Raw genomic sequence first — 25,086 nt, forward strand, 5'->3', positions numbered from 1 at the left:
AGGATACTGGAGTGGGTTGCCATTTTCTTCTCCAGGAGATCTTCCTGACCCAGGGGTGGAACCTGGGTCTCCTGCACTGCAGGTGGATTCTTTACCAACCTGCAAATGACCAACCTGCAGAGTGACCTTGGTGGCTTTCTATTAATTTTTCAAAGACCAATCACATTTTGGAGGCTCCCTTCTCCAAATGAGCAAATCACTCTTTGGAATTTTGTATACTGCTCTCTCCAAATTGCCAGAAGAAAACTGGGCTAGTTACTGAACTAGGCTGTATTTAAAATAAACAGAATGCAAACCTCATGAACTTGGCCTTTAACATGCTGCTCCTTAGTGAGTTGTAGCAAATTAAGGCATCACTGTTTACTTGGGGTCAATAAAGAAATTTCCAACATTTCTGGGCTCAGAACCATGTATCACGCTTTGCATGTTATTTTACCTATTGCCAGATACCACTGCTTTAGGGAAGCACTCAAATGCAAGCCTTGGATGCATCTAGAATCTGATTTTTCCAGAGCACAAAATAAAAGAAAGATGTTTTAACATAAGAAAAATCATCACGGTTCAGCTGGGACTAATGCATTTAACAGGCAAAGGAGAGGACGCTCCTGCGAATGCTTTTGCAGCTGCAGCTGCTTTATATTCCCAAATCAGGGACTTCCCTGGTGATCCAGTGGTTAAGACTTCGCCTTCCAATGCAGGGGGTGCAGGTTTGATCCCTAGCTGGGGAGCTAGCATCCCACATGCCTCATGGCAGAAAAAAAATCAAAACATAGAACAGAAGCAATAATGTAACAAATTCAATAAAGACTTTAAAAAAAAGTGGTCCACATAAAAAAAATCTTTTTTTTTTCCCTCCAAATCAAAAGCATCCATCCTCTGCTACAGTCAAGGCTTCTCTGAAAATCGCTTTGGGGAGTTTGTGGCACACAGACAACAGTGACAGCTAATCCAAGGAGCTATGTCTCTAGTCTTTAGTGTTCAGGTTGTCAGAAAGTGGCCCACAATTCATCCAGAGTTCATCCCTGCTCAGGCATCTGAGCTGGGGATGCGCTGGAGCAGTTATGGAAACTCCGCCCCCAGGGTGGTCAGCATCAGCACATCACCACTGCATCACCAACTAACACTCATAAGTGCCTGTTGCAGGGCAGATACACGGATGGCACCTCACACACACTCACTCACTTAATCCTAGAAGTTCTGTGAGACAGACACCAGCATCACCATCCCTCTCATACGGAGGAAGACACAGAGGAGCCAGCAGAGCTGCATGCCCAGAGCCACCCAGCTGGCGGGTGGCAGAGTTTCGACTCACCCTCAGGTCGGGCCAGCTCTGAATGCCAGACTCTCCTCGACTCCAGCATAACTGTCAGCTTCTCCCATGAGTCAGAATCCACTGGAGCTTGTCAAATCTGGTGCTTCCCAAGCCTCTCTACCCTGCTCCCCTAGAGCTTCTCCTAGAAGGGTCCAGGAATCTGCATTCACATGAAGTGCCCGAGGCGGCCCAGGTACCACACTGCAATGCACTTGCCCGTCCAGCGCATTTCAGTTAATATGGATGATCGTCAGGAATCTGAGATAGAGGCTGACAGCTCCAGCTGTGGAGCAGGTGAGAACATGACTCTCACAGGAACCGTGCAGGTGGCTGGTCCCCGGCCCAGCTGTGCAATGCTAATGGGTGGCACTGCCAGGGGATGCCAACCGCGGCACCGCTCTGCCAGAGCCAACTGGCAAGGGCTGTGATCTGACGAGGTGCCACCCTCTGGCCCTGTCTCTGTGAATCCCAGGGGACCTGGGGTGCTCACGCTGCTTGTCAGTACTGGGTTTGGTCTTGCTCTCACTCACCAACCCCTGGCCCTTCCCACAAGGTCTGGGATTCCTCATCAGTAGAGCAGAGAAAATAACAGAGCAACTGCTGAAGGAATGACGAGAGGGAAACTATGACCAACAGCGCTTAATGCTGGCAGGCAGAAGGCCTAGGTGATGCCAAGATCAGTGTGGCTCCCTGGTGGCTCAGATGGTAAAGCGTCTGCCCGCAATGCAGGAGACCCAGGTTCGATCCCTGGGTTGGGAAGATCCTCTGGAGAAGGAAATGGCAACCCACTCCAGTACTCTTGCCTGGAAAATTCCATGGACAGAGGAACCTGGTAGGCTACAGTCCATGGGGTTGCAAAGAGTCGGACACGACTGAGCAACTTCACTTAAGATTAATGTATGATGGGCCAGATGATGGAAACTAAGCAAAAGGACTGTATATTCTCTGGAGCCAAGGACATCTATTGATGCTAAACTCTGCAGAGGAGACAGGCTGTGTGGAAATTATGTCAGCAAATTGGTGCTCAAGCCTCAAGCACCATGAGTTGAATCCCTATGGAGCATGCATGCATTCATGCATTCCCTGAATAAACACTGACGCCACGCCCACACCACGCCAGGCACTGTTCAGGCACAGAGGTGTATCAGGAAACAACGCGACACAGGGTCCCTTCCCATCAGGAAGTTACACAACATGCAGTGGGGGTGGAAGGATGCAAAGGTGCACACGAAGCATTTCCCACTCTCCAAGTACACGCGATCTGGAGGAAGGCTACCAATGTAATTTAAACGCGGAAAGAGGGATAAACATATCTCATCCCACCTTTAGGACACACTGTGAGGATAGGCAAGTGTCCCACCCCCTCTTTACAGATTCAAGAATTTAGACTCCAGATGTTTCAGTAGCTGTTTCCGCCACAAAGCTGGTTAGTATAGGAACAGGGGCACGGGAGCGCAGATGGCAGTGCAGAGTCTCTATTTAGTACATGCAATATTCTCAGCATAGGCACCCCTTGCATTCTTACAACAAAAGAGCTTTTTAATTAACCAAGTTCACTTAATTGAAAACGGTACACCTTCGGGAAAATTTAATTCAAATGCAAGCAAGATATTCAATAAAAAACTGAGTCTCCTGCCCAGTCCTGACCCTTCCAGAGAGACAATCGCTATTATCAATTTCTGGGAGTAGCTATTCTATGCAGCTCTTCACTTACCAAGTGTGCGTCAAGCACATAAGATTGTTTGAAAGGCTATAACCAGTAAGAAGGGAAACTCTCAGAATGTCAGATAGGGACCAAGAGACTCAAGTTACATGTTAATAGTGGTTTTCCTTAATAAAAAGAGAAAAGGAATTAAATATGTTCATGCTATGCTGCTCCCAATACTTGACTTGAAAGAATTTTAAGACCTGTTACCAGACGCATAAAATGCATCCCTCTGCCCAGACAGTGAGCAAGTGCTTTGTTCATGCGCCTTTGGAGAGTGGCACTGGGCAGAGTGCGTCGGAAGCCTCTCGACTCTTGGTGTCTTGCACCAGGACTGAGGTCTGCAGTGGTGACAGGGCCGTACCTTCTTGCCCTGGGAATGTGCATCCGGGTTAATACTGATGGGAAAACCACAGGTCTGCCCCACGGGTTAAGAATCTCCATGTCCTCACTGGCTTAAGATCCCAAGTCCTAGCAGCTAAGGGCTCAAGACTGACTCATCAATTACCCAAGGGCGCTGTGGGATGGTCTCAGAAGTGCGGCTGGAAAAGGGGACACTCTGATGACCCTTATAAGCAGGATAGAGGGGCTATACTGACTGAGTGCCTCTTGGGGTGGAGTGAAGTGCCAACCTGGCTAACAGAAAAGGATTCATGCACCACCCTGGACTCGGACCTTCCCATTTTTAAAGGCAGATAGAAAGAACTTGGTAACCATTGGTTGGAAGGATGGTCAGGTTAGCCAGAAATCCTTCACATGACCAGCTTTTACAATCTAAGAATTTGAACCCTTCTGTTTTGATAAAAAGTACACATGTAAAAACAAATATCATATATTAATGTGCATATATATATATATAATCTAAAAAAATGATACTGATGAACCTGTTTGCAGGGCAGGAATAGAAAGGAAGACATAGAGAACAGATTGTGAACACAGCAGGGGAAGGAGTGAGTGGGTGGGACGAATTGAGAGAGTAGTATTGAAATATATACATCACCACGTGTAAAACAGATAGCCAAGAGGAAGTTGCTGTATCACACAGGGAGCCCAGCTCAGTGCTCTGTGACAACCTAGAGGGTGGGATGGGGTGGGACGCGGGAGGAAGGTTCAGGAGGGAGGGGAAATGTGTATACCTATGGCTGATTCATGTTGATGTATGGCGGAAACCAACACAAGATTGTAAAGCAATTATCCTCCAATTAAAAATAAATATATACATTTTAAAGTACACATGTTTATGCAGTGGCACTTTATGCAGCCTTGAACCCACCAAGATGTTTCCCTGCGGGTTTACCTGAGCTCAAGAGCCTAACCAGCATTCATTCAGTCCTTCTCACAACAGTTTCTGTCCTTCAGCTCCTAGCATGGGGCTCAATTACTACAAGGACAGGCAGGAAGAACTGGTGCACAGAGCAGGCCAGTGGGCCCAGGAGGCTGAGCGGCAAGGACTGGTATCTCCCCACGGAAGTCCGCGCTGGATAAGGAGCAAGTCAAGCCAGGAGGTTCTCATGGACCACCGCAACCAGAGGCAGGACTCTACCCTACAGCAGTAACTAGGCAGCATCCTGTGACATTTGCAGGGGTTGAGTCCCACACCCCTCCTCTCCCTGTGGCGCCCCCAGTGTTGGGAAGAAGGTCTACAATGCAAATACAGCATCTCACCCCTGCAGTCTCTAAAGCATATTATTGTTGTTGCTTAGTCAGTTGTGTCCGACACTTTGTGACCCCATGGATTGTAGCCTGCCAAGCTCCTCTGTCCATGGAATTTTCCAGGCAAGAATACTGGAGTGGGTAGCCATTCCCTTCTCCAGGGGATCTTCCCGACCAAGGGATTGAACCCGAGCCTCTTGCATTGCAGGTGGATTCTTCACCATCTGAGCCACCAGGGAAACTCTGCCTATTCAGAAGGCTCAGGGACAAAGACAGGCTGATCGCCCTTGCTTTAGACTGAATCCCTCAGAAGGAAATAAACAGCTGATATGCAAAGTCATTCACCTGCCCTCAGTTCAGCAGATGACAGGGCATGCCAAGTTGCCAAGGCAACACCAGCTGATCAACAAATACAAGCCCGTACACGTGTGGGCACAGGCAGCCGTCCCGTGCATAACAGCTCCCTGTGAGCAGGGACACGCCCTGAAGCAAGGGACTCATTTCCACATTGCTCCTTTGGGCAGACCCGAAGGGTGCTGATGGCTCTTGCTTCCACAAGGATTTTGAACATATAAACACAGCACACAATTACCAAGACACAAGCGAGGTTAAATCTGACAAATGCTGATAATATTTTCTACTACTGCTCTCAGGCCTCTCCTTTTCATTCTATTTTTCTTAAAGAAAACTTGACAGAGTTGAAGCCTCCTTTTTACTTCAGCTCAGTCCAAACCTCTCACCCTTCCTTCCCAGGGAAGACTGCTTTTATGATCTCCTACATGACTTTCCCACGTATAATTTTATAATTTTGGTACTTATGCTATTCAGTTCAGTTGCTCAGTTGTGTCCGACTCTTTGTGACCCCATGGACTGCAGCACCAGGCTTCCCTAACCCTAACCCTACTATTTCACACATTCTTTTTTATTTTGCACTTTTTAAGAAACTGGAGTAGAGCCGATTAACAATGTTATGACAGTTTCAGGTGAACAAGAAGGGACTCAGCCATACATATACATGTATCCACTCTCCCCCAACCCCCTCTCCCATCCAGGCTGCCACATGACATTGAGCAGAGTTCCCTGTGCCGCACACTATGGTCCTTGTTGGTTATCCACTTTATTTAGAGCAATGTGTACATGTCCATCCCAAACTCTCTAACTATCCCTTCCCCTTCCCCTCTGGTAACCAAAAGTTCTCTAGGTCTGTGAGTCTGTTTCTGTTGTGTAAATAAATTCATTTGTATCATTTCTTTTTAGATTATGCATATAAGGCATGCCACACAATATTTCTCCTTCTCTCTTACAAAAGTGCTATTTTTAAAAATTTACATAAACATACTACTACTTGACTGCAACTTTTCTGACTCAGCAATAAGATATACAGATTTAGCTAACTCATTGAGTTAATTGCTATAGACTAAATTCTATATTATACATACAAAATACTTTATCCATTTCCTAAATGATGCATATTTGATCAGTTTCAGTTTTTAACTCTCACGAGGAACGTTATAGCAAACACCGTTACACAAATATATTTCCTCATGTACACATGCTGGGTTTCTTCTGGAATCAGTCTGTAGATGGACTCTCTCTGGAGTGCACCTATAAATGTGGAATTGGTTATTTGTAGCAGAAACTGCTACTTACTCCCCAAAGTGGCTTTACCAATTTTCATTCCCAGCAGCACTGTATGAAAAACTACTTTTTTTTTTTTTTTGGCAGCTCCTGGTATTTTGAGATTTTACCTTTTGCCAGATTTTAAATTCAAAATTTGAGATGTGTGGGATTATATCTCACTGTGTTATTAATTTACATTTCCCTGACTACTGGTGAGTTTTGGTGGTTTAGTCGTTAAGTCATGTCCAAGGACTATAGCCTGCCAGGCTCCTCTGTCCATGGGATTCTCCAGGCAAGGATACTTGAGTGGATGCTATTTCCTTCTCCAGGGGATCTTCCCGATCTAGGAATAGAACCTGGGTCTCCTGCACTGCAGGCAGGTTCTGTACCGACTGAGCTATGAGGGAAGCCTCGTACTGGTGAGTCGGACCATTTTTAATGCTTACTGTCCATTCAGTTTTCCTGCCTCTGATTTCTCCACGCTCTCATTCTGTACCCATTTTTCTATGGCATAACCTTTTACTTACTGATTTGTAGAAATCCTTTACATATTTTGCATATTAATTCCTGACTAATTATGCAGATGACTGTTATAATCATCTCACATGATGCCTTTTAATTCAGTGTATATTATTAAAAAGGTTTTAATTTTAATGTAATCAACTTCTATTTAAAGGTTTGTTCTTTTCTTCCTCAAAGGTCTAAATTTGGGGTTTTGAGTTTTTAGCTGTGCTGAGTCTCCCTTGCTGCGTGGGCTTTTCTCCAGTTGTAAAGAGTGGGGGGTGCTCTCTGCTTGGGGTGCACAGGCTTCTCATTGGGGTGGCTTCTCCTGTTGCAGAGCAGAGGCTTCAGGGCACGTGGGCTCCGTAGTTTCGATTTCTGGGCTTTCGAGCACAGGCTCGGGGGCAGGTGGGCTTCAGCAGTTGCGGCATGCGGGCTCCGTAGTTCCAATTCCTGGGCTCTCGAGCACAGGCTCAATAGTTGTGGGGCATGGGTTTAGTTGCTCCTTGGCAGGTGGGATCTTCTCAGATCAGGGATGGACCCCGTGTGGATTCTGTACCACTGAGCAACCAGGGAAGCCCTTCAATGGTTTTTTCTTTTTTTTTTAATAATATTGTCCATTATGGTCTTGCTTATCTTTGTCAATTTTTTTCCTAATGTACTTTTTGGCTTTTGTTGCTGGTGTAAATGTTCTTTTAAAACAACAACAAAAAACTTTTTCTACTTGGTTTGGGTTAATCTATAGGAACATTACTGATTTTTGTACACAGATCTTATATCTATCAAACTTCTTACTAATAGTTTGCAGATTCTCCATTTTGACATTAACAATCATATCATCTGCAAATATGGGCAATTTTCTTTGTTCTTTCCTGATTTTACATTCCTGTTTTTTCTTGTCTTATTAAGTAGCTAGAACATCCAATGTGATAATGAACGGAAGAAACAAAAGCATCCTGAAATTTTTCCTGAGGTTCCTCAATGAAGTGTCATGCTCACCATAGCTTTTAAGACTTTTTTAAAATCAGAATAAGAAGCTCCCTAACTTGTCCAGATTTTTCTGATTTGTATTTTCTTATTTTGTGTTTTTAATTGTGAATGCATACTATATTATTTGCATTTTTTCCCACCTACGTTATGTAAAAGATGTACAAGATTTTTAAAGAAAAGCTGTCAGGGTGCATAACTACTTTTCTTATTCAGGGTCAGAAACAGACAAGAAGAGAGTAAACCTCTACGCCCCCAGCCAGGCTGGTCTAAGTATCCAAGGCTGACCTCCCACTAGGTACCTCCATGGACCGCACAGTTCAGCAGCATTTCTAGAGCTGCCTGTTGGAATGCCTCGGGCAATACTGTTTTGATCTGAAATTATCCTTTATTTCCTTTGTGAGGTAGAGGGGTTTCTTATGTGAGCTTTTAACGCCCAACCATTAGCTGTTTATGCCACTAGCTCATATACAGTCATCATAAAGAGAAAGGGAACCTCACAAGGGATGAATGAGGTCAGCGGCATGATTCTACTTGGGGAAGTTACGTAACCTGTCCAAAGTCTCATAAAGTGATGAACTGGGATTTCATCTGTGCGGCTTCCACTTTCCACTGCTTGTGGCACTCTCCCTGAATCTCCAAATATGATGGGTCCTGGGCTTCCCTGGTGGCTCAGCCGGTAAGGAATCTGCCTGCAATGCAGGAGACCCCACTTCCATTCCTGGGTCAGGAAGATCTCCTGGAGAAGGGATAGGTTCCCCACTCCAGTATTCTTGCCTGGAGAATCCCATGGACAGAGGAGCCTGGCAGGCTACAGTCCATGGTGTTGCAAAGGGTCAGACGTGACTGAGGGGCTAACACTTCCACTCTTCTATGCCTGCCAATCCCATACCTCAACCAGCCTCCATCAGCCGTGTACCGATCGCGTACTACATTTACAATCTGCTAATGGCTGAGTCTGTAGACGTGGGACCCTGGATCCAGAGGGTCATCCAAGGGACCTGAGGACCTTCAGAATTTAGTATCCATAGGGGGTTCTGGACCCAATTTCCCACAGATACCAGGGATAACTGTACACCCAACAGAACTACCTCTGGCTTCAGAATGCCCAACTCACAGAGCCACCAAAGCCCTTCTCCTCTGTTTCATTTTTGTCTTCCCAACTACTCTGTAATTAGTGGTTGGGGTTCCAAACCGCCCACTCTGCAGAGCACTGTGACTAATGTAATTAAGCACAGGAAATGGTTCACTGTTATTAGTCTGCATCCTAGCAATGAAGGTCAGGGGATGATCAGGAAGTTGATTTCTCCTATGTGGGCATTCAGGGCAGTGTACCAGATGGGAGAGCTGGGGTCACATGGGCTCAGAGGGCAGGCAGCATCCAGGCCAAGAGCAAAGCTGCAGGGACCAGGGCAGACAGCAGTCAGAAGAGCGAGTCTCACTTTAGCAATGGCAAACAGGAGGTGCTGGGCGAGAGCCAGCAACTCAGGTGTGCTGATCCCCGCCACCCCCAGCTAGAGGCCTTCCATGCTTTATCTTATTTAACCCTAAAAAAAAGTCCCCAGTAGGAACTGCTATTAGCTTTGCAGTAGAGTGGACAGAGGCTTAGAGAAGGATTTATCGAAGCCACTCCACCCAAACTCCACGCCTCCCCCCGCCCCCAATCCTGGGTGAGTTCAGCATCCAGTTCCTCCCCATCCTAGATCTTAATCCTGCCCTTCATCAACCACCTGATCTCAGAACTGATTTCCTAAAACTGTTTCGGAAACACAGTTGGAAAGAAGGTGGTTCCTTTAAAAGGACAATACAACGTACTTGTTGAGAACATGGACTCTGCTCAGACTGCTTAATTCAAATCCTACTTCAGCCTTTTACAAATTTTGTGACTTTGAGCAAGGCATCTCTGGGCCTCAGTTTCCACATGGATAAAATGGGTACAGCAACAGTACCTACTTCAAAGGATTGTTATGAGGGTTAAGAGGTTCATATTTGCAAAGGTCTTAAGATAATGCCTGGCAACTGAGACTGGATACAACCAAATAAATAAATAATTAATTAAAAAAAAAAAAGAGACATTAGCCAGGGCTGTAAGTATATGAAGGCTTGAAGGTAGCTGCAAGATCTGCTTCCAAGATAGTTCACTCATTATGGCTGGCAAGGGCACACTGCAGCTAGGAGGAGGCCTCAGTTCTCCGCATAGAAGAGTCCTCCCAACATGTGGCCAGCTTCGCCCCAGAGCAAGTGATTCCAGAAAGCAAGGCAGAAGCAGCAGCATCTTTATGACCTGGCCTTGTAAGTCACAGGTCATCACTACCCCATCATCACACTGGTTACAGCACCATTCACCATGGGAGGGCATGAATACCAGGAGGCAAGGGTTACTGGAGGCCAACCTAGCAGGCTGCTTACCATAGCACCAGGTCAGCTAAATGAAGAAAGGCCTTGCCTTTTAAGCGTCTGGCATTTGGTGAGATAATCAACGCGCATTTATCAGGAGACCAGATGCAGTCAAGTTCCACTGTTGCTCTCTGTTGTTTTACTATCCACTTTCTAAGACATTTCCAAGGAAGCAACTATTAGGTCTCAATTTCCACTCGAAATCATTTTCTCTATAAATTAGTTTTCAAATTTTAATCATTCTATAAAAATGTTCAGAGGGGTAACCTCAAACTCGAAGTGCCCTGCAACTTTCTCCTTCACCAAGTGTATCACTATGAAATACTTCCTCTAGAATTCAGAATTCTGCCTGCAATGCAGGAGACCTGGGTTCGATTCCTGGGTTGGGAAGATCCCCTGGAGAAGGAAATGGCAACCCACTCCAGTATTCTTGCCTGGGAAATCCCATGGACAGAGGAGCCTGGCGGGCTACAGTCCGTGGGGTTGCAAGAGTCAGACACAACTTAGCAACTAAATCATCACCACAACTCATAAGGCTCAAAGCCAACTGAAACTGTTTGCCTTGACTGACATGTCTGCACTAATGCAATTGCGGAGACCAGTGTGTGTCCCAAGACAATTGTGGGAAAGGGCCTCCCCGCACAAAAGCAGCCTACCTGCTTCCTCCTCTTCCCACCAGAGCCATGCACAGGAGATGAGCCAGGCTGAAACCTAGAGGGGGCCCAGGAGAAGGGACAGATGGTGCAAAGACGGGGAAACACCACCTCTCTGAGGGTCTGGGGTGACTTCAAGGTCCCTGACTCCTGCTTCTTAGCAGCTGAGAGAACGCGGGAAAGTCAGATCCATGCCCTGGGTTTAAGACACGGGGACATGCCACAGCAATGGCAGCTGCCCCCACCAACCCCCAGGACGGCCTTTCCAACAGCGTTGTCAGTTCAACCCAGAATGATATTCTTGACTTTGCCACTGCCCTGACTTACCAGAGATGCAACCAAAGGCTCCTGGAAAGCACTGATGGTAAGTGTCTTCTGATAGTGAGTATCGTTTATGTTACTTATGTGTATAAGGTTATTACACGCAAGATAAACAGGTACGGCAGACAGTACTGAGAAACTCATACTGGGACTTCCCTGGTGGTTTCCAAGCACGGGGACTCCAAGCTCCCAATGCAGGAGGCCTGAGTTCACTCCCTGGGCAGGGAACTAGACCCCACATACCATAGTAAGAGTTTTCCTGCTGCAACTACAGACCCTGTGGGCCACTCCTGAGACCTGGTGCAAACAAATTACCAAATAAACATTAAAAATAAAGAGACACTGCCAGACTGTCCCTGGTTTTCTCCAGTAGCAAAGGAGCAAAAATGACCAGACCTTGGGCTTTACTAGGAGGACAGAGGCCTGAGGAAAGCACAGTGTGTCCAGAACGTTTCACTCTGTGCCCTGTCACTGTCTTTACTTTTGGAAGATGCCAATGTCTGACCATCATGACCTCCGTATTTGCAGCCTCAGTATATTCTCGAATGTTCCATGGATGGAGACATAAGAAAACCTAAAAAAAACATGGAGCTGGGGCTCAGAAAGGGTTCACTAGTGGTCACCATCTTCTCTAGGCCGAAGCTGACAACAGCTGCTGGGCTCTGCTCCCCAACAGGAAACTACAGCGAAAGTAAATATTGAATGGAAATGTTCCTCTTTAGCAGTGAGTCTATTTGCTAAATCTTGATTGAATGACAAAGTGATCACTGAATTCAGAATATTCATCCCCATTTTACACTGACTTCCGTGACACTCACTTTGTTTTAAATTTGCTTAAGGACAAATGCTCACCCTGACATTTCAGAAGGGCAACAGCATTGTAACGATCCAAAGTGTAACCCCACCCTGAAGTGTGAATTCAAACATCAGCTGTGAACTCTTGTGTGACAAGCAGAGCTCTGAGTAGGAAAGTCCTATAAAAAATTCCCATCAGCCAGGCATGAGGGGCCTTTGAAAGTCTGTAACTGATCACTCTGGTGCCACCCAGAATTTTTCCACACAGTTCTTTATGTCATTTTTAGACTCACCATTCTCACGAGTTCTTCTTCTACTTTGGTTTATCCTAAGAGTCAAATTACCTAGCTCTATGCAAGCAAGAATAGCTCTAAGCAGTCAATCCTAAAGGAAATCAGTCCTGAATATTCAATGGAAGGACTGATGCTGAAGCTCCAACACTTTGGCCACCTGATGTGAAGAGCTGACTCATTGGAAAAGACCCTGATGCTGGGACAGACTGGAGGCAGAAGGAGAAGGGGGAAACAGTGGATGAGATGGTTAGATGGCATCACCCAGTGACTCAATGGACATGAGTTTGAGCAAACTCTGGAAGATGGTGAAGGACAGGGAAGCCTGGTGTGCTAGAGTCTGTGGGGTTGCAAAGAGGCCGACATGACTCAGCGACTGAACAATAACGCAAGCATAATGAATAAACTCTCACCTTATTTTGTATGTATGTAATTAATTCTTATCCTTCACCACCAGAGCTCTGATGATCAATAGCCAGTAGTCACATGGGGTTCATGCAGTTGAGATGCATCAAAAGTGTAAAGCACACACCAGACTTCAACGACTCAGTGTGCAAAAACAGAGTGCAAAGTATCTCACCAGCATTTTGTTTCCTATTGATTCCATGTTGAAATATTTGAGAAATACTGGGTTAAATTAAACAAATTAAAATGAACTGCTCCTCTTCCTTTTTATTTTTTATAATGTAGCTATCAGACAGTTTTAGACCTTACCTTTGGTTTACCAGATAGCGCTAAGCTAAGCTAAGCTAAGCTAAGTCACTTCAATTGTGTCCGACTCCATGCGACCCCATAGATGGCAGCCTACCAGGCTCCCCCATCCCTGGGATTCTCCAGGCAAGAACACTGGAGTGGGTTGCCATTTCCTTCTCCAATGCATGAAAGTGAAAAGTGAAAGTGAAGTCACTCAGTCGTGTCTGACTCTTTGCGATCCTACGGACTGCAGCCTACTAGGCTCCTCCATCCATGGGATTCTCCAGGCAAGAGTACTGGAGTGGGGTGCCATTGCCTTCTCCGCCAGATAGCACTGGGTATCTCTAAATCAGAGATTGCGAACTGGCAGCTGAGGTTCACAAAGGACTGACAGATACTGAGCTATTCAATGTTAGGCCAAAGGATGCTTTTTTTGGAATTTAAAAAAATTTTATTTTATATTGGAACATACTTGATTAAACATGTTGTGTTAGTTTCAGGTGTACAGCAAAGGGATTCAGTTACACATACACACGTATCTATTCTTTTTCCAATTCTTTTCCCATGTAGGTTACTACGGAATACTGAGCAGAGTTCCTTGCGCTATACAGTAGGCCTTTGTTGGTTATATATTTTAAATACAGCAGTGTGTTCATACAATCCCAAGGATGCTGATGCTTTTAATTTCGAACAACATTATCACTTATAAAATCAGGTGATTCAAAACACAGAAATAGATTCTACATTATCTTTAAAAACAAAGCAATCTGGTAACCCTGGGTCCGGGATTGCACATTCTTAGATGGTAAGGATGGCCAATGGCCAGGGGACTTCCCTGGTGGCTCAGTGATAAAGAATGCATCTGCAATCCAAGAGTCACAGGTGCAATCTCTGAGTTGGGAAGATCCACTGGAGAAGCTAATGGCTACCCACCCCAGTGTTCTTACCTGGAGAATTCCACGGACAGAGGAGGCTGGCGGGCTAGAGTCCATGGGGTTGCAGAGGGCCTGACGTGACTGAGTGACTCAACAACAACCACAAGGGTGGACGGGAGCTTGCCCTGCTTCAGCCAGGGCACTTGTCCCCTCCAGGCCCTACTGCTCCCTAACACCGAAGCGAATTGTCAGCTGCCATTGTCACCCCAGCCCTGCCAGCATCACACACTCAAATTCTCTCCCTGGTTTCTATAGGCACTGGCATTTGAGAGCCCCATTCCAGAGTGGGGTTGGGAGGCATTGCAAGCAAGAGCAAAAGCAGTGGGAAGGGGCTGATCAAGGCATGTCTGCATAAGAGGAAAGATCCAGAAAGAGAGGTGGGTTAAAGCACACGTGTTTAGTTGAGGGATCTTTGTCTTTTTCTCTTCTTTCAAGGCTGACGTCCAAGTGGAGAGGTCCCATTGGCGTTTGTAAATGTATGAAAGTGAAAGTGAAAAAGAAGTCACTAAGTCGTGTCTGACTCTTTGTGACCCCATGGACTGTAGCCTACCAGCCTCCTCTGTCCACGGGATTTTCCAAGCAATAGTACTGGAGTGGATTGCCATCTCCAGGGGATCTTCCTGACCCAGGGATCGAACCCAGGTCTCCCGCATTGTAGACAGACGCTTTACCGTCTAAGCCACCAGGGAAGTACAACTGAATACATATAGGAAAGAGCCAGAGGTAAGAACGGTGCCTCAGGGACTCCCAGAGGCAGATGAAGTATAACTGGATCCGGAGTTTGAGAAGAACAGGTGAGTCAAGAAGGGGGCACCAGGAAACCAAGTTTGCCATGGGGCCACTGGCAGGGGACACTAATGTGCCCAGTCCTAGGACAGACAGTGATGATAACCCTGCCATCCTCTTTTTTTTAAAAAAAAAATTTTTTTAAACCTTTATGTTTTGTATTGGGGTATAGCCAATTAACAATGTTGTGATAGTTTCTGGTAGACAGCAAAGGGTCTCAGCCATACATATACATGTATCCATTCTCCCCCAAACTTCCCTCCCATCCAGGCTTGCACACAACACTGAGCAAAGTCCCCTGTGCTACACGGTAGGTCCGTGTTGGTTATCCATTTTAAACACAGTAGTGTGTACAGCAGTTAACTCCCTAACTGTCCCTTCCCCTCATTCTTTCCCCCGGACATCCTCCTCTTTTAATAATAGCTATCGTTTTATCTCAGGCAATGAATTAGAGAAAAAGACAAAACATAGCCAAGCATTTCACAAAACTCTAGCACACCACAATTTCTTCAAAACAAACTCTGCTTTCCCCTGTCAACACTGTAAATAGTCCCCTGGCCAACGCTTGTCTCTTAAAAAGAAAAAAACAAACACCCCTCACCGCCCCTCAACCCCACTTTCCTTCGGCTTAAATCTCTGTCCTCCCCATCCCGTATGATTTTTTAAATTTTTGTATGTGTAGCATAGAAGTGATAAGCACTGTAATTGAAAATACACATAAGAGATCACAGACGCTCTGATAATGGATTTTAAAATATTCTAGATGATTACAGTTCTGCAGCTACTTTTTTCTAGGTAAATGGTAGAAATTTTCATTCTCGTAATCTTTTTACTGTCTCATCAAATATTTTCCCAAGTGATTATGTTGGAGCTGAGGCTTCAGACACCAGTCCTCTGACTCTCTTGATAACCTATCAACTGTGGCCAAAATATAAAGGAGATTACGGATGCTTATGGATAACGATTTTATAACATTCACTCATACCCCTGGGCTGGTATCAGCAAATTGCTTTCTATTCGCAGATGAATAACACTTTGGTTCCTCCATGAAATAATTAATGTCAGCAGAGTTAGATTTGGGCTTGACTGGGATGCAGAGTCATGTAGTGGAAATCTCAGGAATCCTCATTATTATCTTATTTGCACCATGACTCTGCGACTCTTTTCCAAATATCAGTTCTTTGAACGCTCTGCATTCCCTTTATTGGTTGTGACTTCATGCTACTTACTTTCATAGACTGAGAAATCTGGGATGCTTTCACTAAAGCATCTAATTGTGTAGTCCATAAATATTTACGTGCCTCTGCTCTCCATCAGCTGGGAGAGGGGGGGTTACAACACTGAAGAAGCTGGGTCTGATGCCCAGGAAGAGTCTACCAAGTAAGCCGGCAACGTGTGTTACCAAGTGTAATATAACAAGTGCTGCAGCAGGAGTCCACGCGAAGCACATATAAGAAAGAGTCTGGAGGGAGAAAGACAGGAAAACCAGGAGCTTATTCACCAGGTGGCAGCTGCACGGGGGCCACTGTGGAAGAGCAAACCTCCCAGTGGGTTAAGGCAGGAGAGGAGCAATTTATGCAAGGCCATGGGCTTCCCTGCTGGCTCAGACGGTAAAGAATCTGCCTGCAATTCAAGAGACTCACGTTCGACCCCTCGGTCGGGAAGATCCCCTAGAAAAGGGAATGGCTACCTTCCCCAGTATTCTTGCCTGGAGAATTCCATGGATAGACTAGCCTGGAGGGCTACAGTCCATGGGGTCACAAAGAGTCGGACACGAGTGAGCAACCAACATACAGAGCTGGATGAACAGCTACACAGTGGGTCTGGTTTCTAGCAGACTTTGCAGAAGGTCAGTGTGTCGGGATTTTAGCTGAAGGGAAGGGCCAGATTACTGAGAGCCTAATTTTAATATCCCTACAGGGAAACACAGATCATCTGAGTGACTCAGTCAAAGACACCAAGGTCAGCCTAAGGCAGCGATGAAAACACGGACAGAAGCTGCTGTGCTTTCCCCTTAGCATTTGTTGCCCCCACGATTAGGTGGTATCCTGCCTTGTTCTGCATGATAGGGTGTGTGGCCCAAGCTTGCATCATCCACGTGAAGCTAAAGCACGAGGTACCGTGTGTGTCTAAGTGTTAGTCGCTCAGTTGTATCCGACTCTTCTGCAACCCCATGGACTCCAGCCCACCAGGCTCCTCTGCCCGTGGGATTCTCCAGGCAAGAATACTGGAGTGGGTTGCCATGTCCTCCTCCAAGGGGCATTCCCGACCAGGGGATCGAACCCTGGTCTCCTGCATTGCAGGCAGATTCTTCACCATCTGAGCCACCAGGGAAGCTCCGGTGTCTAACAGCAATGTAAAGAAACAGACTAGACTCAGTGTGATTCTGGGACCTGATCACTAGCACCTGGGGACCTATCAGAAATACAGATTTCCAGGCCTCACCCCAGAACTACAAAGTACAAACTCTGGAGGTGGAGACCAGCGATGTGTGTTGTAGTGAGTCCTCCAGGTGACTCTGAATTCACGCACATCTGAAAGCCATCGACACAGACATAAAGGTTCTAGTTATTTTCCTAACTGAGCTCCAAGTTTTCATCTCCTTTTAACTCCTTGTGTAAAACCACCCCATGGAACAAAATGTTTCTATAGTTCACTTGATTTTTAACTTTTTAAGTACTACATTTTCCATGTAAATTTATAAAGTCAGTTTTTTTTACTTGTCATTTAGCAGATGATGGCAGACTTCTGATCTGTGTTGTCTATTAAGTGTATATCTCCTTCCCATTGAGACAGGCTGGGACCCTAGGCTGCAGTGCTTGTACCTGGACACACCCCTCCTCCAGCAACAACATACAAAGCAACTGTATGGAGCTAAAAATAACTGCGTGCATGCTCAGTTGGGGCAAATTCTGGACCCCAAAGATACAAAGAGACAAAAAATCCAACTGCCACTTTTGAAGAGCCTGGAGCTAAAGCAGAGTGTCAGGAGCAAAAGATACTGCGAGAGCCCCCTGCACACCACATCACCCAAGGGGTGGGCAAAACACCCTGGACACACCCCTACCCTCACCGCACATAAGGAACTCGTGTAAGTGGGAGGAAGCTCACCCACACTCCTGGAGGGGGCAACCAAAGGAACCTGTTACCTGTTCTCGCTTCCCCCTGCAGAAGCAGGGGCCCCAAGAAAGCCTAGCCTGAATTTCTTGTCTGGCCTCTAGGCAAAAACCCTGGTCGGTAACACCATCAGGCCCCAGAAACCACCCCCCATCTGTAAGCAAGAAACGACTATTTGTCAGGTCACAGATAACAGCCCAGAAACTGGCTTATGGGCCAAAGCTGATTCACAGCAGGTGTTCTTAAAGGAGTCCTCTTCATGTCTTCCAGCCAAACCTCACATCCCGCTAGCACAGCCAGTGGAACACCTCTAATAGACGCTTTGAATATCTGGTGTGTCTGCTGACTACTTATATCTTCTAAGGCTCAAAATAATTGCTATTTTTTTTTCCTGAGTGCCTTCAGAATAAGTCACATGTCAGAGTGTCATTTGAGCCATGTCGACTACTGGTGGTGGCACTATTATTATTACTAGCAACAACCACCAAGCAGGCTTTTCATCAACGACACCAGTTCGAAGAGAGCAGGACCTCTGTCTTTTCACCGCTGTATCCTCAGAGTCTAGAACAGCTTCCTAGCACCCAGTACATAAGGAGCGCTCAGTTAACACAAGCTGAGTGAATGAGGGATTACATTAGCATTTCTAGGGAGGCAAAAGAAGAACAAGGCAGCTCTGATCTCCTTCTTTGTAAAACACTTACCTGCGTGCAAAAGGCAAAGACCTAGATGCTGAGTGGCCCCACAGAGGAGTAAGAATGGTCCCTGCTTGCGCCTGGGCGTGGACACACAGGCCTGGTCAGCGCTGGGTCTCTCTAGCTGACCACGGCTGCTCGAGTCACCCCCACCCCTTACACTCACCACCTCAGGCATCTACAGGAAAAGTGCAAATGGAGACACACTCATCACATGTCTTAACATTAAATGTTAAACTCACAGACATAGAAAATAGACTCATGGTTGCCAAGGGGAAGCGAGAGGTGAGGGAAGGGTGGATCGGGAGTTTGAGACTAGCTGACGCAATTATATATATAGAATGATAAACAACAAGGTCCTACTGTAGAGCACAGGGAACTATATTCAACGTCTTGTGACAAACCATAATAGAAAAGAACATGGGAAAGATGCATGTACGTGTAACTGAATCTCTCTGCTGTATAGCAAAATTAACACAAGATTGTAAATCGACTATCCATTTTTAAAGGGTTTAAAACAAGTTAATTATTAAGTAAAACATGTTCATAGCCTCATTTTAAATTATACCTTTATAACAACCAACTGTACAGGAGCAACAGCTTCCATCAAATACCATGGGCAGGACAAAAGCAAACTGATTTCACTTTTCACCACAGGGCTGCACTATTTAGCAGGGGAGACGAAGTCTCTGGCGTGACCTGAGGTGCACTACAGGCATGTCTACCCGCCGGATTTCACAACTTAGCACACAAAACAGTGTAAATATCGTGCCAATAATAGCAGTATGTTGATCACTTGCTGAAATGAAAGTATCTTGGCTATACTGGGTTAAAATACGTTAATTAATTCCGCCTATTTCTCTTAATTTTTTTTTTTTTTTTGGTCACCAAAGAATTAAAGCTACATCTGGGGCCAACATTCTATTTCTGGGGGACTTAACAGTGCCCAGAAGATGCAGCCGAGGAGGCCACAGCAGGATGAGGGAGGAACACTGCCCCCAGCATCCAGCTGCTGCTTACGCTGATGGCTCAGGAAACCCTCAGGATTAAGGCCCACTTTCTGGTCCTTTTTACTGGCGGACTCAGGGACGTTCTTCATCTCCCAGCCAAGGCTCGGCTGCCTGCACGCCATCACCCACCCCCAAGCCCCTACTACCTGCACACCCAGCAAACATAGGGCACAGTAGCTGAGCAGCCCCTCACCCACACAGACCCTGCCCACAGGTGTGCCCCGGGCCCATCTCCACTGGCTTTGCCTTCCATGCTCCTCAAGAGACCCTGAACTTGGAAGACAGGACCAAACATGGAATTCACAGAGCTGGTGATGGAGGGAGAGCCAGTGATGGGGGAGAGCTGGTGATGAAGGGAGAGCTGGTGATGAAGGGAGAGCTGGAGATGGAGGAGAGGTGGTGATGGGGGGAGAGGTGGTGATGGGGGGAGAGCTGGTGATGGGGGGAGAGCTGGTGATGGGAGAGCGGGTGATGGGGGGAGAGCGGGTGATGGGGGGAGAGCAGGTGATGGGGGGAGAGCGGGTGATGGGGGGAGAGCGGGTGATGGGGGGAGAGCGGGTGATGGGGGGAGAGCGGGTGATGGGGGGAGAGCGGGTGATGGGGGGAGAGCGGGTGATGGGGGGAGAGCGGGTGATGGGGGGAGAGGTGGTGATGGGGGAGAGGTGGAGATGGAGGAGAGCTGGGGATGGGAGAGAGCGGGTGATGGGGGAGAGCGGGTGATGGGGGGAGAGCGGGTGATGGGGGGAGAGCTGGGGATGGGAGAGAGCGGGTGATGGGGGAGAGCGGGTGATGGGGGGAGAGCGGGTGATGGGGGGAGAGCGGGTGATGGGGGGAGAGCGGGTGATGGGGGAGAGCGGGTGATGGGGGAGAGGTGGTGATGGGGGAGAGGTGGAGATGGAGGAGAGCTGGGGATGGGAGAGAGCTGGTGATGGGGGAGAGCGGGTGATGGGGGGAGAGCGGGTGATGGGGGGAGAGCGGGTGATGGGAGAGAGCTGGTGATGGGGGAGAGTGAGTGATGGGGGGAGAGCTGGTGATGGGGAGAGAGCGGGTGATGGGGGGAGAGCTGGTGATGGGGGGAGAGCTGGTGACTGGGGGAGAGCTGGTGATTGGGGGAGAGCTGGTAGTTGGGGGAGAGCTGGTGATAGGGAGAGCTTGTGGTGAGCGGAGAACTGGCCCGTGGTCCTGCTGGTCCTCCTCCCACCCTGGGCTCCATTCTCTCTCCATCTCTGGCATGGAGATCCCAGAGCCCACAGGTCCAAGCTCCACATACTCACTCCTGCTCCATCCCACCACTGCTGACAGCACCTTCTGGCCACACCTTGGGGGTCACTCTCTGCAGGACATGCAGGCTCTAGAAGTGGTCTGGCGGTCCTTGGCAGAGGGAACTCCAGGGCCCCTTGCAACTAGTACTCTAGGGGGTAACCCTTTCACCCCTCCACCTTCTGAGGCACACTGGAGGGGAGCCATGTAAAGCCCAGGGCTTAGGGTACCCCCTGTCTGACCAAAGGACTGTGTATCACCAGAAGGGCTCAAGTTAAAAGACAAAAAATGAGGTGCTCTATATATATTTACAGACACACACACAGGAGTATACCCAGTCATAAAATAGAATGAAATTTTGCCTTTTGCAGCAACATGGATAGACTTGGAGAGAACTGTGCTAAGTGAAATAAGTCAGACAGAGATACACATATACTGTACGCTATCACTCACGTGTGGAACCTAGAAAATACAACAAACTAGTGACTATATGTCAGTCATGTCTGACTCTGCGACCCCATGGACTGTAGCCTGCCAGGTTCCTCTGTCCATGGGATTCTCTGGGCAAGAATACCAGAGTGGGTTGCCATGCCCTCCCCTCCAGGGGATCTTCCTGACCCAGGGATCAAACACACCTCTCTTGTGTCTCCTGCACTGGCAGGCAGGTTGTTTACCACTGACTCACGAGGGAAGCTCTAGTGAATATATTCAAAGGGAAGCAGACACAGATGGAGAGAACAAACAAGTGGTTACCAGTGGGGAGGGGCGATGGCGGTGGAGTGGAAGGTGCAAACTATTGGATATACAACAGGCTCAAGGATGGATTGTACAACACAGGGAAAATAGTATTTTGCAATAACTGTTCATGGAAAGTAACCTTTAAAAATGATATAAAAATAAAAAAATGAAAAAGACAATAATACCAAGGGTTTGTGAAGACATGAAAATGTCTTCCAAGTCTGCTCATTTGGAAATGCAATTGGTCCAACTATGTTGGACAACGTCTGAGTAGAACTATTAAAGATGAAGATACTGATGACCCAGGACTTTCACCCCCAGGTACACATCCAACAGAAACACATGCAGACCAAAACTTAAGCATTATAACGCCCACAGAGGGCAGTAATCATGACAGCCCCTAACTGGTCAACTGTACACACGTCCACCAAGAGCATGCTGGATGAAGTAGATGATGAAACGGTGGTACCCATCATGCCACGGGGTGCAGGAGAACAAACTCCCTACCCCTACACCCAACAAGGTGAATCTGACAAACGGTGCAGAGCAAAAGAAGCCATACACAATGGATTATGTACAATATCATTTCAGTAGGCTTCCCTGATAGCCCCCTCAGTAAGGAATCCACCTGCAACGCAGGAGACCCCGGTTCAGTTCCTGAGTCGGGAAGATCCGCTGGAGAAGGGATAAGCTACCCACTCCAGTATTCTTGAGCTTCCCTTGTGGCTCAGCTGGTAAAGAATCTGCCTGCATTGTAGAAGATCTGAGTTTGATCCCTGGGTTGGGAAGATCCCCTGGAAAGGCTACTCACACCAGTATTCTGGCCTGGAGAATCCCATGGACTATATAGTCCATGGGGTCACAAAGACACGATTGAGTGACTTTCACCTTGGACGACTTGAACAACATGGGGATTGTTGCATACTTAGAGCTGGCCTTCTGTATCCACAGATTCAACCAACCGCAGACCATATACCACTGTCGTATTTACTATTGAAGAGTATTCACATGTAAGGTGACCCCTGCGATTCAAACCCATGTTGCTGGGTCACCTGAATATAAAACTCAAAGACAGGTAAAGGTTATCCACATTAATAGATATCAGAGGATTGATTACTTTGGGGGAAAGTGGGTGGGTAGCGCCAAGGGAAGCCATGCTGGAAGCTTCTGTATGCTGCATTACCTGATATGGGTGGTGGGAATGTAGTGTGAACATTTTATGAAAATTCATATTAAGGCCTCATATTTCCCTAAGCAAAACTTTTGTCAGACATATTACAAGGTTAAAAGCAATGGCAAAAAAGATCAGCAACAAATGTGAAATCGTGGAGAAAATAATTTGAAATATCGATTTATACTCAAAATCATTTATAATATAATAAACATCACTATTTTCATCGTGAACTGATAGTATGAAGCCATCAGGATTAGCTAGATGACATTTAAAAATACTGCTTATTTCAGGTCTCCTCTTTTTATGTGTTGGTCTGTTCCATAACTTAACTTTTATGTTAACAAAGTAATACAAGTGCATAATTTATATATAAATAAAGATTATTATTCTTGGCACTTACAGAAACTTTCTGATCAAAGTTTCACTAACCCAAAGCATTCGGACACCCTTATCTAGATGCGTTCACATAAATATACCATCTTATCTCTCAGGAAAAGTGTACCAAGGTACCCAGACTTTGTGAACATTTTGCACTTTTAAAATTATTCATAAATCTCCAATAAGAAGGACAGTTGAATCCTCCAGGGAATCTTCTTTAAATTTTCATTTTTTCTTTACTTGTGGAAACACAGCTGAAGAGAGAGGTTATCAGACAGACCTTTATCTCCCTTTGAAGCTTCAGAAATAGTCTGGAAAGAAGATTTAGGTCTCAGCACTGGGTTCCCACCACTGGCCCTTGAGAAAAGTCAACAAATTGGATAGGCCTGGCAAGCAAGCAAACCTTGATGAAGGCACAGACCCTTCTTTTCAGAGGGTGACGAAACAAGAGCAAACCTGACCCTGCAGCTCCCTGTCTGGATAAACAGAATCCCTGTTTGGTTGGGAGTGGGGCAGAGGTGCAGTGGCTGAGCTGGAAAACCACGTGAGCAGGAACCGAGTCCGCCTCCACCGAGTGTCTCACCTCTTCCCTAGTAACTGTCCTCATTTCCCTCCTTGATTGATGAGCCTAGTTACTATAGACAGATTCATGCTACAACACACGGCAGCATCTAGACCCAAATTAGAGCGCTGCTAGGATTCAGGGATGTACCCCTGGTGGAGTACCTTGCATCAGGACTTCTACAATCAGAGATCTATGCACGTGTTGGGGAATTCCAACTGCCCTCCACCCTGTTTCTGCTCCCATGGCAAATTTCATGTTGATATCAAGCTTCTGTCCATCAACACTATTTTATTGCTTTTGGTCACAAGTATTAAATCTTGATTTTCACCGAGTGAAAAATCAGGCCCCACGGCCTCCCCATGTTGCAGCCAAACAAATGTGCTTTTACAGCCTCGAGAAGGAAATAAATAATTTACTTTTAAAAGTGTGCTGAGCACTGGGGTGAAATTCAGCCTTGTGTTTCTTCCTGATGGATTTTAGCTCTCAGTCCGTCCAGGGGAGTCAATTAAAGATTAAGCTGGAATTAGAAACCAGCTGCATTGCCTCAGCTGGACAGCATGCCCATTAGGATCAGACAAAGGATGAGGATGAAGGGCAGGGGCAACCTGAGGATTGCTCTAGAAATAAGCAGCAACTCTCTTCTCTTGCCCAATGACTCTCAAAGCCATGCTCTGAGAAAAATGTGGGGGAAAAGGTACCTAGGTCTCGTTATTAAAATTCTTAACCGGGCAATATTCATGGGAGTGTTGTAAAAATGAAATGAAACGCTCAGCACACAGGACCATGCCTGTTCACTTACCATCGACTGCTACAGCAAGAAGTCAAGTGCATCTTGTAAGCTGTGACTTGTTAAAACGTGACTGCTGCTTCTGATGAGCCTCACCCCTGGCAGCATGGAATAATTAAGGGGATACATAGAGAGATGGGATCTCCCTGGTGGCTCAGTGGTAAAGAATCGGTCTGCAATGCAGGAGACGTGGGTTCAATCCCTGGATTGGGAAGATCTCCTGGAGAAAAAGGAAATGGCAACCCACTCCAGTATTCTTGCCTGGGAAATCCCATGGACAGAAGAGCCTGGCGGGCTACACTCCGTGGGGTCACAAGAGAGTCAGACATGACTGAACACTAAAGAGCAGCCACAGGGAGAGGGCACTCTCCTGGGGATGGAGCTGTATCTTGCCGCGGTTCCCGTGGACTCGAGCAGGGATGCCATTCTGGGAAGGCATGGAGCCATGCAGTTCCTGGGATGTGCAGGTAAGTCACACTCGGATGGGTTCTCGTGCCCCTGCTGGCTGTGGTGTGGGCAGCCTAGGCCTTGGGACTCACTGGGGTGCCTTCATGAATGAGCTGGCTGGTTCTGGGCAAATCCAGGCCACCCCAGTATTCACTGCACACCTCCTGCAACACTGGTGGGCAGCACCTGTTCTTCTGCCACACTTGTCCTGTGCCTCCCCCGTTAGCCACCCAAGTCACCTGTGATTCCAAGGCAGAGGTCTTCCTCCCT

General features: G+C 46.8%; 1 protein-coding gene and 1 non-coding gene across 3 annotated transcripts in view; one reads left to right on the forward strand and one right to left on the reverse strand.

Moving 5' to 3' along the window:
- SLCO3A1 (solute carrier organic anion transporter family member 3A1) overlaps positions 1–25,086 on the reverse strand; it is a 375,012-nt gene that overhangs the window by 196,183 nt on the left and 153,743 nt on the right. The gene's annotated exons all lie outside the window — the stretch shown is intronic.
- On the forward strand, positions 2,000–2,071 carry TRNAC-GCA (transfer RNA cysteine (anticodon GCA)). The gene has a single exon. It is a non-coding gene; the product is annotated as a tRNA-Cys (tRNA).

Source organism: Budorcas taxicolor, chromosome 21 (assembly GCF_023091745.1).
Source record: "Budorcas taxicolor isolate Tak-1 chromosome 21, Takin1.1, whole genome shotgun sequence".
Taxonomy (NCBI): Eukaryota; Metazoa; Chordata; class Mammalia; order Artiodactyla; family Bovidae; genus Budorcas; species Budorcas taxicolor.